Source organism: Typopeltis vanoorti, chromosome 6 (assembly GCF_054136105.1).
Source record: "Typopeltis vanoorti isolate ZY-2024b chromosome 6, IOZ_Tvanoo_1.0, whole genome shotgun sequence".
NCBI lineage: Eukaryota > Metazoa > Arthropoda > Arachnida > Uropygi > Thelyphonidae > Typopeltis > Typopeltis vanoorti.
This window is the reverse complement of record NC_143554.1, coordinates 143,770,271-143,782,977: the sequence shown is the minus strand read 5'-3', so window position 1 is coordinate 143,782,977 and position 12,707 is coordinate 143,770,271. Positions and strand designations below refer to the sequence as shown.

The window sequence follows — 12,707 nt, the reverse complement described above, 5'->3', positions numbered from 1 at the left end:
ATTTGGATTTTTACCTTATCGACGTCATATGCGTAACCTCCAACTAGGATAGCAAACATGATGCGTTTTTTATAATAATGGATAAGATGAATTTCATTGTAAGGTGTAAGAACACCGCGCCTTTTATTAGAAATGAAAATGATAAATGCAAAAGTGATATTTGTTTTCTAAAGAATAATTTTTGAACTTTATAAAAACATATAAAATATAACATAGAAATGATTAACACGGTTATCCTTCCCACGATGTTAATGGATTATAGGTTTTCATAAGAATCACAATAATTATGACTGAATTATCTGACAATGTAGTGATTGTTTTCACGCTGTGTGGAATGTTTTTACTTGTTTTTCAGTCACCGACTTGAAAAATGATGTTTAATATTTTCTGATCAAGCACTTGATAATGTCTTGTCCATAAAACCATTGCTAGATGACAAATTCATCTAATTACGGGAAGAACAAACTAGAATGAGATGACAGGATAATTAAAAATATCTCTAATTATCTGAATTATAATTTAAACAGTGAATTAATTCATTTATAATATTGTAAATAGGTTGATGTTTATAAAATCATATTGGGCAAGATATTCGCTAAACATTTGCTGTTGTTACAGTTTTCGTATTATGGTGAAGTCTGTAACTTAATCCTAATATAAGAAGTCGTTATATTTGATACACTAAAAAAATAGTAGATATCTGATGTTACAAGTGGATCACCTAACCAGTATTTGCGATGAGATAGTTTAAATTATTGTATGTAGAGCACGGTTGTAAGATCACTTACTTATTCACTCAAGATTACTTTCAAAGCCCAGAATTAGGGGATTTGTAATTAGGTATTGCTAACCCCCTAACATTAATCCCCTAAGCGGCCATTCGTCTGGATGTCTTTGAGCAATTTATTTTCCATCGCTGGTTAAATAAATAATTAAATAAATAAATAAAAACGAGGCATTCAAGTAGCATCGGCAGTTTGGTGCCAAACAAAAAAAAAAAAAAAAAAAGAAGGATGGCTGTGTTTAAATGAGGTAACGTCTTACAGTTCAATGCTGAGGATGAAGTGTTACGGTTGATGTTATCTGCAACCTACCGTTAGGAAGATGGTAAAAATCATATTGTGCATTATCTTTGACAGCAATTTTAAGCCAAACATGGTTGAGAATATTTTATGGCTATTCCATATTAGATGCGTAAGAACCTATAACACTTCTTTGCTGTTTATTGGGTACAGGGAAGGAAAGAGGCATACTGATATTTTTCTTATAAAGTTGGAGGTTGCAATTGATGGGAACAATTCATGAGGAAGACTGTTCTAGAGGACTGAGGTACATGGGATTAAAGATTAATATGAGAAACAGGTTTTGTGTGTTTGCAGTTATAATGAAAGATACATTGGCCAGCTCCACTATCTGGTCTTATTTTAACAGTCCCAGTAGTACAGAATCCATGAAAGTATCCGTAGAACAACTGATACAGTGCTTCTGTGAGATACGGGTTGAGGTGTTCCAGCAATCGAGGAAGGTATTGATGGAATGAGTTTATGACAGGAGAGTGTAGAGATAAATGTCAGCATGGAGAGAGAGATCTGATCCTATTCGGCGATCTGTGTATTCATGAATGTAAAGATTAGCAGACGGACATCCTTTTTCGAGAGAAAAACACAAGACTTCGTTTTGATGGCATTCAAGGTGACCAGTTTATCCTCGCTCCCATTGAAGCACGATGTAGAAATCAGTGTTTAAGGTACTAGTTACAGATGATCTTGAAGTCCAAAATTTCTGAGCACTGTGTGGTCATAGTAACAGTTTTATTGAGGATTTAGCCACACTATCAGTAAATGCTTGAAGAAAGGTGAATGGTTGTACGCTAGTTGTCAGAAAGTTATTTATAGCTAAAGGAAACACCTGCTCCCCTTTGGGGAATAGAGTGCATTGATCCATTTACTTATTTTATTGCAGCATGATAATATTACCTCTGCATGGCTATCTCTTTTGAAACGATGTTAGTTGCAATAGGAGTTTCAAAAGAAAAGATTCATAGCTCACATGGTATGAACCGCCAGTTTCTATTCAAAACTTATTTTCTCAATAAACTTTGCTTGTGCCAAAATATTTGCCGAAATAAGCCTTGCATTTAGGTGCGTGCCATCCAGGATGTAAGTTAATCTCTCTATTACTACACAATATGAATTATGTTGTCCTTGAACTAGATTGTAAGTAACGTTAAGTTGGGTGGAGTCTGTACCTTTTCATCAGCTATAAAGGAGAGAAGTGGCTATGCCAATTGCATTAGCTGTAGTTTTAACCTCCCCAACATATCGATGAAATTTTTCTACTCTTTAGAGACAGTTTCAATATGTGTGTGTGTGTGTGTGTGTGTGTGTGTGTGTGTGTGTGTGTGTGTGTGTGTGTGTGTGTGTGTGTGTGTGTGTGTGTGTGTGTGTGTGTGTGTGTGTGTGTGTGTGTGTGTGTGTGTGTGTGAGAAAGAGAGAGAGAGAGAGATGAAAGAGGCTTTCATGTACCAGCGAATAGGGCCGATGTTACCATTTAGGCAAACTAGGCAACCGCCTAGGGCGCAAGCCATTAAGGTGCGCAAAACTTCAAGCCATGTTTTATTCATACTTTACTAAAATATCAAAATTATACAGTGATATATTATTTAGGTATCGATTCTTTTTCCTTATTTCACACTATTTTACTATTTAACTCTTGGTTCTTTTTTGTTCCTTATTTAATGATTTAAACTTACTGCTATTTAAAATTCAGTTAACATAATATTTTAAAAAGTTAACATTTTAAAATATTAAATTTCGGTATTTTATAACTTTTTTTTTGTAAATGAATTATAACAGAGAATTTTCAAATTAATTAAAAAAGAAAATAAAAAAAGTCCTATTAATTGACCTATTAATTTAACCTGAAAGACAATTTTATTTTGTTTATTGTTAATTAGAAACATTTTAGTTTATGATATAAGGGACTTACTTGTGAAATAAGGGGCGCACTTGTAAACTTTGCCTAGGTCGCAAAATAATCTGGCACGGACAGTGCCAGTGAAACAATAATTAGTGTAATATTTTAGGAAAAGTAGAAAGCTACACGGTATCACCATAATAAAATACTGAAACATATCAATTTTAATAATAGAAAATTAAGGCCAAAATATCAGTCTTTCCAAACTATTGAATATTGTGTCTTGCGAAAAAAATATTTTTTTTTAAATATTTAGCCATACGTGATCATTTTTCGGTATTTATTATTATTATTTTGTATAAGTGGTTGTTATTGGCTTGTTGATTTGAATTTAAAAGCATTTAGTTTTGCTATCGGGACTGTGCATAGGACAATGATGTGCGATTTCAGGATACGTTATTCTGTTCGCTGTAGTTTGTGCAAAATATTATAATTTCGTATAATGAAGAGCACTGGTTAGCATGTGTACCGAAAGTGTTCTGTGGGACAATGGAATAACAATAGTGATGAATTGAGCGATAAAATGCGAGAAATTTCGATTTCAAACTGCGAGTTTGAAGACCAGTGTGCCTGCGATAAGGATAAGAAAAAGAATGTGATGCAAAATGAAGAAATTTAGCAGATAATAATCCACTTGCAGTACTCCACAGAACAAAACATGAGACTGAATGGTTGTAGAAACGCTTGGTGTGTGTGATATGACACAAAAGCGAAAAGAGCGAAATGGGAAAGAATAAGGATCGAATTTTGATGACGATTTCATGAGAAGAGGAGTGCGTGCTTGAAAAGAATGACTATACTCGCTTCCTTGGAACTAAGTCAAGGTCAAGGCAAACCTGAAATGAGAAATTGGGAGAGTATTCAATCAATAATCAGTTGCCGAAAATCAACGCAAACAAGATGTAAACGGTTATGAGAGTGTGTGTGTGTGTGTGTGTGTGTGGAAGGTGTATTGCAGTTTAGAGCCATTAAAGCCAGAAATATTCAGAATAATGGGGAGGAACCTTTCGGCATTGCTTACCCCAATCTGGCATAGGGTTGAGCTTAATTTACTTAACATTTTTAGCTCACCTATAAATATATAAATAAAGACTAAATATTTTTATCGGCTGCTCACCGTTTTTCGTTGGAAACGCCTGCTGTATTTTCAGGTGTTGTGGAGTTTCCTGATCCCATTGTCTTGCATCTAATTATTCTGTCTTTATGCAACTGATAAACAGCAAAAGAAGAATACAAACAATATAGACGGAAAACAGCACTTCAAATCCTCAATATGTTAGTCCGTTCCTTAAATAAATAAAATAATAATATTAAATAAATAAAAAAATAAGTAGTAAAATCATGAACGTGCAGAACGAACAACTCATTAAATATCATAAAACCTTTCCTATCACTTTTACATTGTTTTCACAATGTAAAAGTGATAGGAAACACAATCACGGTAGTCTTTGAATTTCGCAAACCATCTGGTATTAGCTTTAAATGATTTAGACATAGGAATTATCATTTTTGAAAACTCAGAAATGTTTCTGAATATTTCTTAAATTACTGGACTTGAAACAGAAACGTCTTCTCTGACACTCAATCCATGAAGCCAGAACCATTTTTGCAATAATCGCTTATTGAGTACCGGTAACCGAAATGCAAGAAGCTACCATATTACTGTCATGATATTTCTCATAATTACAGTTTTGGGGAATACCTCATCTAGAAGCAGTTACATACATATAAAATTAGTTATAGTAGTTATTAATATTAATCATAGAGGTTGTGCTCAGATATTTTTAAGAACAGAAAAAGGCGTCGTTGGGATTTTTCAGTAATGGTCCCGATAATAAATCTCAAAACCTGGTCTCCGAATAAACCAGGAAAGACAGAAATCTCACGTTGTACATGCCTTTTATCGTATTTCGTTAACGTATACTGATATGATAACATGAGATATTCAGTTCTAGTTCGTTCTAGAACTAGTTCTTCTAGTACGAACTTGAAAGTCTAAGTTCTTTCCACGTCACCTATCAGTATGATTTGAGTTGAGGTCGGAAACAACTCATGAAGACTACGTTTCTCTGGTTATCATTCATACTTATTATTTATTCTTATTACTTTTTGATATGCCGTTCAGAAAAAGTATTATTGAAAGAACATTTCAAGGGATTTTAGAGAGAGATAGAGAGAGAGAGAGAAATATAAATCGAATCTAACAATCATAATGCAAATGATAAGCATTAAAATAAGCACAAAATTGCGGATATTAACCAATTTTATAAAAGATCTGAGATTCAGACCTACGTTATAATGGATATTAGGAAACACAGAAAGAAGCATTGATATTAGTAATATATTGCTGTAGTATCTCCATGGAGTCCGAAGACTCATCGGGCGAGATCCACACAAACCGATATTCACGCGACACCAATTATACCTTGCCTTAAACTCATTCGCAGCGCAGTCAGAGGATTCACGCTTCTCTGCCAATCTGTTCCAATCATTTACCGAAATCTAAGCACAGGGGTGCACAAGTAGCGTTCTTCGCCTGTGTGCAAAACTTTAGTTGAGGCCTCTATTCCCCCCTCCAATAAAATAAATCACTTCAATAAACGTTTTTTAAAGTGTTTTTGGCGCCTGTGTGCGTCGCACACATGCACATATGGCCAGCGCGCCCCTGTCCAAGCAAAATATATAACCCACACACACACCCCCATAATAACCTTATTCCTATACACCTTCTAGGCATTACATCTAGTTCTTTCTCTACTCGTCATGCGTTTAAAAACTCGTTTGTGTCAGAACCTCTTTTTAATAACTTAAAATCTCTGTCATATCCACTTTTCCATCTCTTAACGAGATTTTAAAATTAACCTTGAATTTATTCTCATACGGAACAGTGAAAGATCTGTCACCAGCTTCGTGACTCGTCACCTGATCTACTGCGCATCTGCTGATCCTCAAGAAGTAACATAACCTCCATATTGTTACTTGTCAGCATGTTCCACAACATCCAACTGATCCTATGAGCTGTTTGTCAACTTTTGTAGTATGACTTCTAAAGTTCAAATCTATCCAGCATAACACCCTGTTATCTGGGTGTCCAGATATATCCAGACACCATAACATCAAAGCTTGGTCAATTTCTTCCAATCAATCGAGTACTATCTGGAATCTATTCATCACAAAGCTCGTAACCTTCTATTTTGCATTATTAGATTGTCAACGATTATCCACAACTTACCCTCCACAACTTAGCATCACCAGTAAACAACGCAAGATCTCCACAATTTATTCGCTATAACACTAGCATGCCAATTGAACACAATTGGCATCAGAGCAGAAGCTTGAGACACTCCACAAGTTATTTGAATTCTTCTAGATTCCACACCACCTAGCCGGCCTGTTTATTCGAGTGCTTAGCATATCCGCTCTCCAGCCAAGATGCTGCAGGTTCGAATCCCACCAAGAGCATCGAAGTTTGTGACTGTACCACAAATCAAGTACCAATATAATGTTGTGACCTGCTTCCTGGCACAGGTCACAGCATGATTGATGTCTATGCATCATAAAATAATCAAATCAATTCAAATTTCACTCCACCATATACTACCCTCTGATATGTCAGCTACTTACCACGTGGTTCCATGCTGCCACGAACTTCATATCCATCCTGATTTATTCAACCTTATGCAATAGATTTCCATTAAGTATTCTGTAGCAATGTAAAGTAATAACTTTGCAAAGTCCAGCTGTATCATAGTGTATTCATTTCCTTCATCCAAATTTTTCTGTTACTATATTATAAGTGTATTATTAAGGAAGGACCTAACTTCTACAGAGCCTTGTTGCCCACCATAGATTATCGTAATCCTATTCACCCATTCTGATAACTAACTTTTTCAGTACCTTAGCTTTTCCACTTCAGAGATACTATCGATCTGTAACTGATTATCTTGAAGCCCACCTTTAATGGAATTGTCTAACCCTGTTTCCACTTGCTTGAAACATTGAGAGAGCTGAAACGTATATCAAAATTTCGTCAGAGGTACTGTCAGATACTTGCCCATTCACATAGTATAGCACATTCACTTTCGTATTTTTCAATATGACGAAAACTCGAGTTCATCTATATCAATTCTCGAAACAATCTCTAACAAATCGACAGTTTCAAAATTTCAACCTAGATTATAAACCCTAGTAAAGATTACGCAGTGAAGAAACTATTTCATCTGCTTCTGGGAAACTCTTTAACAAAGCGACATATAATACCTTTTCAAGAAATTTAGTTTTATTATTGTCAAAATATCTCGCACATACTAGGAATTGATTGGTTATTGTTATATCATTACACCCATCTAAGCATAAACTATAAAAAGGATTGTTATTTCTCAATTGACTTTCTTTGTTTATAAATACATTTATTCGTCGTTGAACTGAATTATTACTGAGAATCATATTTTGAATTATTTAGTTTTCAGACTCTGTGGGTAGAACCACCGATTTCAAATATCCCAAATGTTTGCGTTATTTTTCCATCTTTCAAAGATCACACTTTCAAAGATACTAAATATAATTGATAATGTGACATGAGAGTCGTCATTTGTTTCCTTCCAGAATCCATTTTTTTTTTAATTCTTTGATAAGTTTGCGACGTAAAGTGGAGTTTGGCCTTTATTTTTTTTTTCCAACTTCCACTTCATGCGCGTTGAAATGACATTGCATAGCTCAAGATGTAATTTAAAAATTAGTTATTTTACAAATCGTAAAAATGGCCTCGGCTACATCATATGTTTTGTTTTCATTTAATATACATTTTTATCTCGATAATCCGAAACTCTTTAGTCCGAACTGCGGCTTGAAAGAAAAAAAAATTACTACGTATTCTTATTTTGTGTACTATTATTTTTATTTAATAAATATTATTTTAACTATTATTATTTATTTTATTATTAATTACAGTACAGTATTTTTTTCATACTGTCGATTGTACCGTTATACTTTAGTCCTATTTTGATTTATTGTGTGTTCACGTTTGCTTTTTTATACTGCACAGTACTTACTGTATTGTCGGCATGGATCACGTGCTTAATTTGGTTAAAAATATAAATCCAGATATTCAAATCTCACAAACAGATGTTACGGAATGGATTGCAGGCAGAATCGAAATTGAATTCTAAATCAAATCAGGTGCTGAAATTATAAATATGACGCAACAGAATTGAATTAGAAGACAATGATGACGTAAAGAACTCGAAGGGAAAAAATTAAACTATGAAGAGGCATTTGACAGTTTAACATGTGTATAGAATGGGTTAAGCAGAATGATTCCACAAAATTTTATTGCTAATGCAGCTCTGAGAAGAAACATTCGAAAAATGTTCAGCTTCCAAGAAGCAAAAGAAAATCAGTGACTTTTTTTTATGCAACTTATTTTATTTTGTTATTTTGTGAATTTTTTTTATGATGTGTACAAGAAATTATTATTCTTTACGCAAATTAAGTTATGTACTAAACTATGCTATTTTATTAAATTAGAATCCTCAACAATACAGGTACATGCAAACTAATTTTTTTTTACTAAATTAATTTAGTAAATTATTTTAGTAAAATAATATTATTATTATTTTACTAAAATAATAAAAAAATGATTTTATTATTATGTAATAAAATAATATAATTATTTTATTATCATTACTTGTGTACTGTATTATTTTTTAAGTTGTACATTAGTTACTTCATTTACTTACAGAATTAAATTGATCTACCATTAGAATCGGATTATTTTTGTCTTAAACACTGGTTATTGTTGGGGGGAAATTCGTTGATTGGAACTTTTCGTTAATCCGAACGAAAATGGTTTTTCTTTTCCGTTTACGAAATACCACTGCAATTAAATACATTTCTGAAAAGTTAGCCTTCGCTTTGATGCTGTCTGGGAAATACTTGTATCACTTACCATACTTGTGCCTGCTGCAGTTTCTGATTCATATATTGTTCTTTTCTTGTCAAAAACGTTTATTATATCCGTACTGAAATTATTAATAAGGAATAGAAATATATAATAAAATAAACATACTTTATATTAATGAAGAAACACCATTACAAACAAGAAAATTTAATACAAAAACCCAATCACCTATGCATGTAAATGTATGTAGGTTTTGCTGAAGTATACACACAAAGAGAGAGGAAGAAAAGCAGGTAATAATTTAGACTTCTATAAGACGAATGCCGTGTATAAAAGCACAAACTTCACCAAAAATAACTTTCCTTAGAAGCGTGCAAGTCTATTAAAATTGCATCTAATAAAATTTCTGCTGGAACGTTGCCAAACATTACGAAACATTATTAAGCACAGTGCCTAGCGGAGTGTGATTAGGTAAACTTTATACGATACTGATCATTTGTTCAGCGAATCATTGAATTGTTTGTTTATGTTGAAATTTTAAGGAAAATATAAAAATAAAAATAATAAAAGACAATTTTAATTCACCAGATCTAAGATCATTTTTTTGCTTCTTTTATTGATTGGCTAGAGAAATAAAAACGAATTTGGTGTCAATGTTTTACGATAAAAACATTGTAGTTTTAATAGTGATAGCTATTTTGCTTGTATAACAGTTGAAAAATTTGGTGTTGGAAAATTAATAATAGTTGGAAAATTTGAAGAGTTGATGAAACTCCAAAGTACCGTGGAGTGACTACATTCTTGACTTTCGTTGAACACTTGGTTTATGGCAATTTATAAACTTGCAGTGTCGTCTTTCAGAAAGCAGCTGCTGTTTATTGGGTTTCCTATGCCAACATACTAGCATTGTTTGTATATTCCATAGCAGAATCATTGACTTTAATGCGAATTAACAGATCTTATACGTCACTAGAGAATAAATAAATATAACCAACAAAATTAAAAAAATACCTAAACTTCAAGGATCGGTGGTCATCTCATCCATACTGCGAGATCTCCAGAACAATAAGATCAACTTACTGACTTCCAACTCAGGAAGAAAAGACCTTTAGAAAGAGAGATCTAGACAGCCCGTTTAGAGAACTGCCACACAAAGATTCCATGATACCTTTGATATCATAATAGTATGTAAACTTTAATGGCAGGAACACACTTATCTCTGCCTGATATAACTACCTCACGAAAAGGGATTTAACTTTGCAAGATATCTATAGTCTGCACTTAACTGAGTTAGAACATGAGAGATGCAAATTCTTCACAAATGAATGGATTGAGCTCTCCATACCGCGAGTGTGCCAATTTAACCCTGCCTAGTTTTCTCTTATAATGAAACTTATACGGGCTTCGTTAATGCTACATTGAAGCTTTACTATGGAATGAAAATCTATTCAGCTGTAATGCCTTTTCTATCTTATTAATAGTTCCACCCGTTTATTCTTTTTTCTCTTTCTAAATGCAAATCGTTTGATAAATTAAAAAAATTCCCCAAAAGGAAATTTCATCCTTCTAAGAGAGGAGATGAGAAGATTTGAGATGATAGAAAAATTAAAAATATTAATTTTTGTTTAAAATTGGACAATAGCTACCATATCAAGACATAATACATTTTCGTTGCATCAATGGTACAATTAACTGTCTTATGAAAGATAGAATATTAATAATTCCCTGAACATTTATATTACCATTCATAACTAACAGTTGTTAGGTTTGTAGTGAATCCTTTGTGTGCGTGGTATGTAACATCGGAAAAAGTTTTTTTTTCATATTTTTAATTCTTGAATATCACTCCTCAGAATTACATTTAATATGAAGATAAATCAGAGTGATGGACAAAGCCTAGTAAAAAAAAAGAGCTTATTTATTAATTTGCATAATTCCATTGTATATATTATTAAGAAGACATACTTGTAAAAACTGATAGGTAAGGATATTAATAAGCAATGGTCGTTGGAAGTATTGTTTGTTTCCAAAATTGCTGCCGCTCATTGTTCCTATTTGTGCGCTAATAAAAATGCCTTTCGCTCTAAGCGACTACCTGAGCCTAAATCCTATCCTCCTACCTCTCGTCCGTCTTAAGACGGGTTGTTCCCTCCTAATGAAGGATTGCTGGCGTATTAATGCAGCCGGTTCGCCATTCCTCTTCTGCATACCCTAAGGGCAATATTCATGACTATAATCGGTGTGTGTTCACGGATCCCGTTTGCCTGCTTGCGGAATGAAAACCCCAGATAAACCCTGCTGAGCACGCCCAGGACTGGCTAACTTGGCTATCGCTGAGGAAGATCCTTAAGCTCTTCACGGCGTGGATGGGAATCGAACCAAGGACACTCCTTCCCCAGGCATATGGTTGCGAAACGCATACCCACTACGCTAACCATGTTGACCGAGCCTAAATCTGGGAATCATAAATACCAAATTTCAAGAAAAATCTGCATACCCAAAGTGGAGTTATTGGTTTGCCAAAATTTACTGTTAACATCGCTCTACGAAGTTTAGTAAAGATCCTAATTTTCGATAAAATAAGATGAACAGGTAAAACGAATCGAATGGGAGATTTGCATAGCAGTTGATTTTCCCAGCCATCTCCTTCCAGGAAGTGCAGATTTACACTTTGAAGTATTATTATTATTAGTAGTAACGTCTGACTACCATGGAATCAGAGATCACTAATAAAATTACTTGAATTATATTACATATGTAAGTTCGTCACATATTAAGGCTGGGGAGTAACACTAATACTCTACCTAAAAACTTGTTCGTATATGCTATCTAAAATTCATTGCGTTGGTCAAGATTGATAAGTTTCGTTGTCAGTGTCTGAACAAACGACAACTGTTGCTAAAGCAACGACCTGACGTCATGAGTTTAGTTCACATACGCTTTTTGCCGTTATCTTAACTGCTCAATGCTTTCTCATAGTAAGTTAACAGTATGCATACTGGTAAACGTGAACGATACGGAGATCAAAATTTTCTCATCATTTCTTAATAATAGTAAGTTATTTTAAGTTAAGTTAAGGGGAATAGTAAATTCCGTATTCGCCGGAAAAATATCCTCTTGGCACTTTATCGTAGTAAGTTAATTTTTCATGCGTTGCGTTTGGATAAACTTCTCACCTTTGTTAGTCTTTACCGCTTGTGTACTAGGATGCTACGTCATGTTTTTAATTAAATGAATTGCCACCATCTTATTCCTAATTTCTTCCTTATAAACTCATGTGTATATTTAAATTGAAGTTCTACCAATTGCCATATACAAGCTGGTGGCTCTGCTTCCAACACACAATCTGTTGACCTTTGTTATACATGATAAGAGCAGTCACGAATATCATATTTGTCGCTTGATAAACGTTGTTACTGTGGTAGTTTAACAAGTAGTTTTGGTTTGGTTTTGAAGCTGCATTTTCGTCCGTAATTGAGTGATCACCTCAACGAAATGAATGACTGTGAAACTAGTGTGTTGCTTTCTGTTGTAAACTAGGACGGTAATTATATTCGACAAATATACATAATTTAGCAGTAGCGAAAGGAAAGTCTACTTGGAATTAACAGGACGGACAGCGTATGTAAGAGCACTGTTTATAAGGCCGGTCTTGATTTTAGGTATTTATTTATTTACAGTATTTTTTTAAGTACGGTCAATATTTAATATAATGTTAAACATGGGATTGTTTTGTTGTTGTTGTTCTAATGCGAGTACTATAATGAGCATTTCGGTATCGTTTACCCACAGTTGATTACATAAAACATTTGTCAACTTATTATTTTTATTG

General features: G+C 33.7%; 1 protein-coding gene across 9 annotated transcripts in view; it reads left to right on the top strand.

Moving 5' to 3' along the window:
• The first annotated feature begins 12,204 nt into the window (after positions 1-12,204).
• The window catches only part of LOC150106008 (uncharacterized), a 147,864-nt gene continuing 147,361 nt past the window's right edge, over positions 12,205-12,707 (top strand). For 2 of the 9 annotated variants that reach the window (XM_090394464.1, XM_090394460.1), the window contains exon 1: positions 12,211-12,537. The gene's annotated coding sequence lies outside the window, so the exon portion shown is untranslated. Of the gene's footprint in view, positions 12,538-12,707 lie in introns of all 9 variants that reach the window. The other 7 variants (XM_090394466.1, XM_090394459.1, XM_090394461.1 and 4 more) reach the window with 6 other exon arrangements.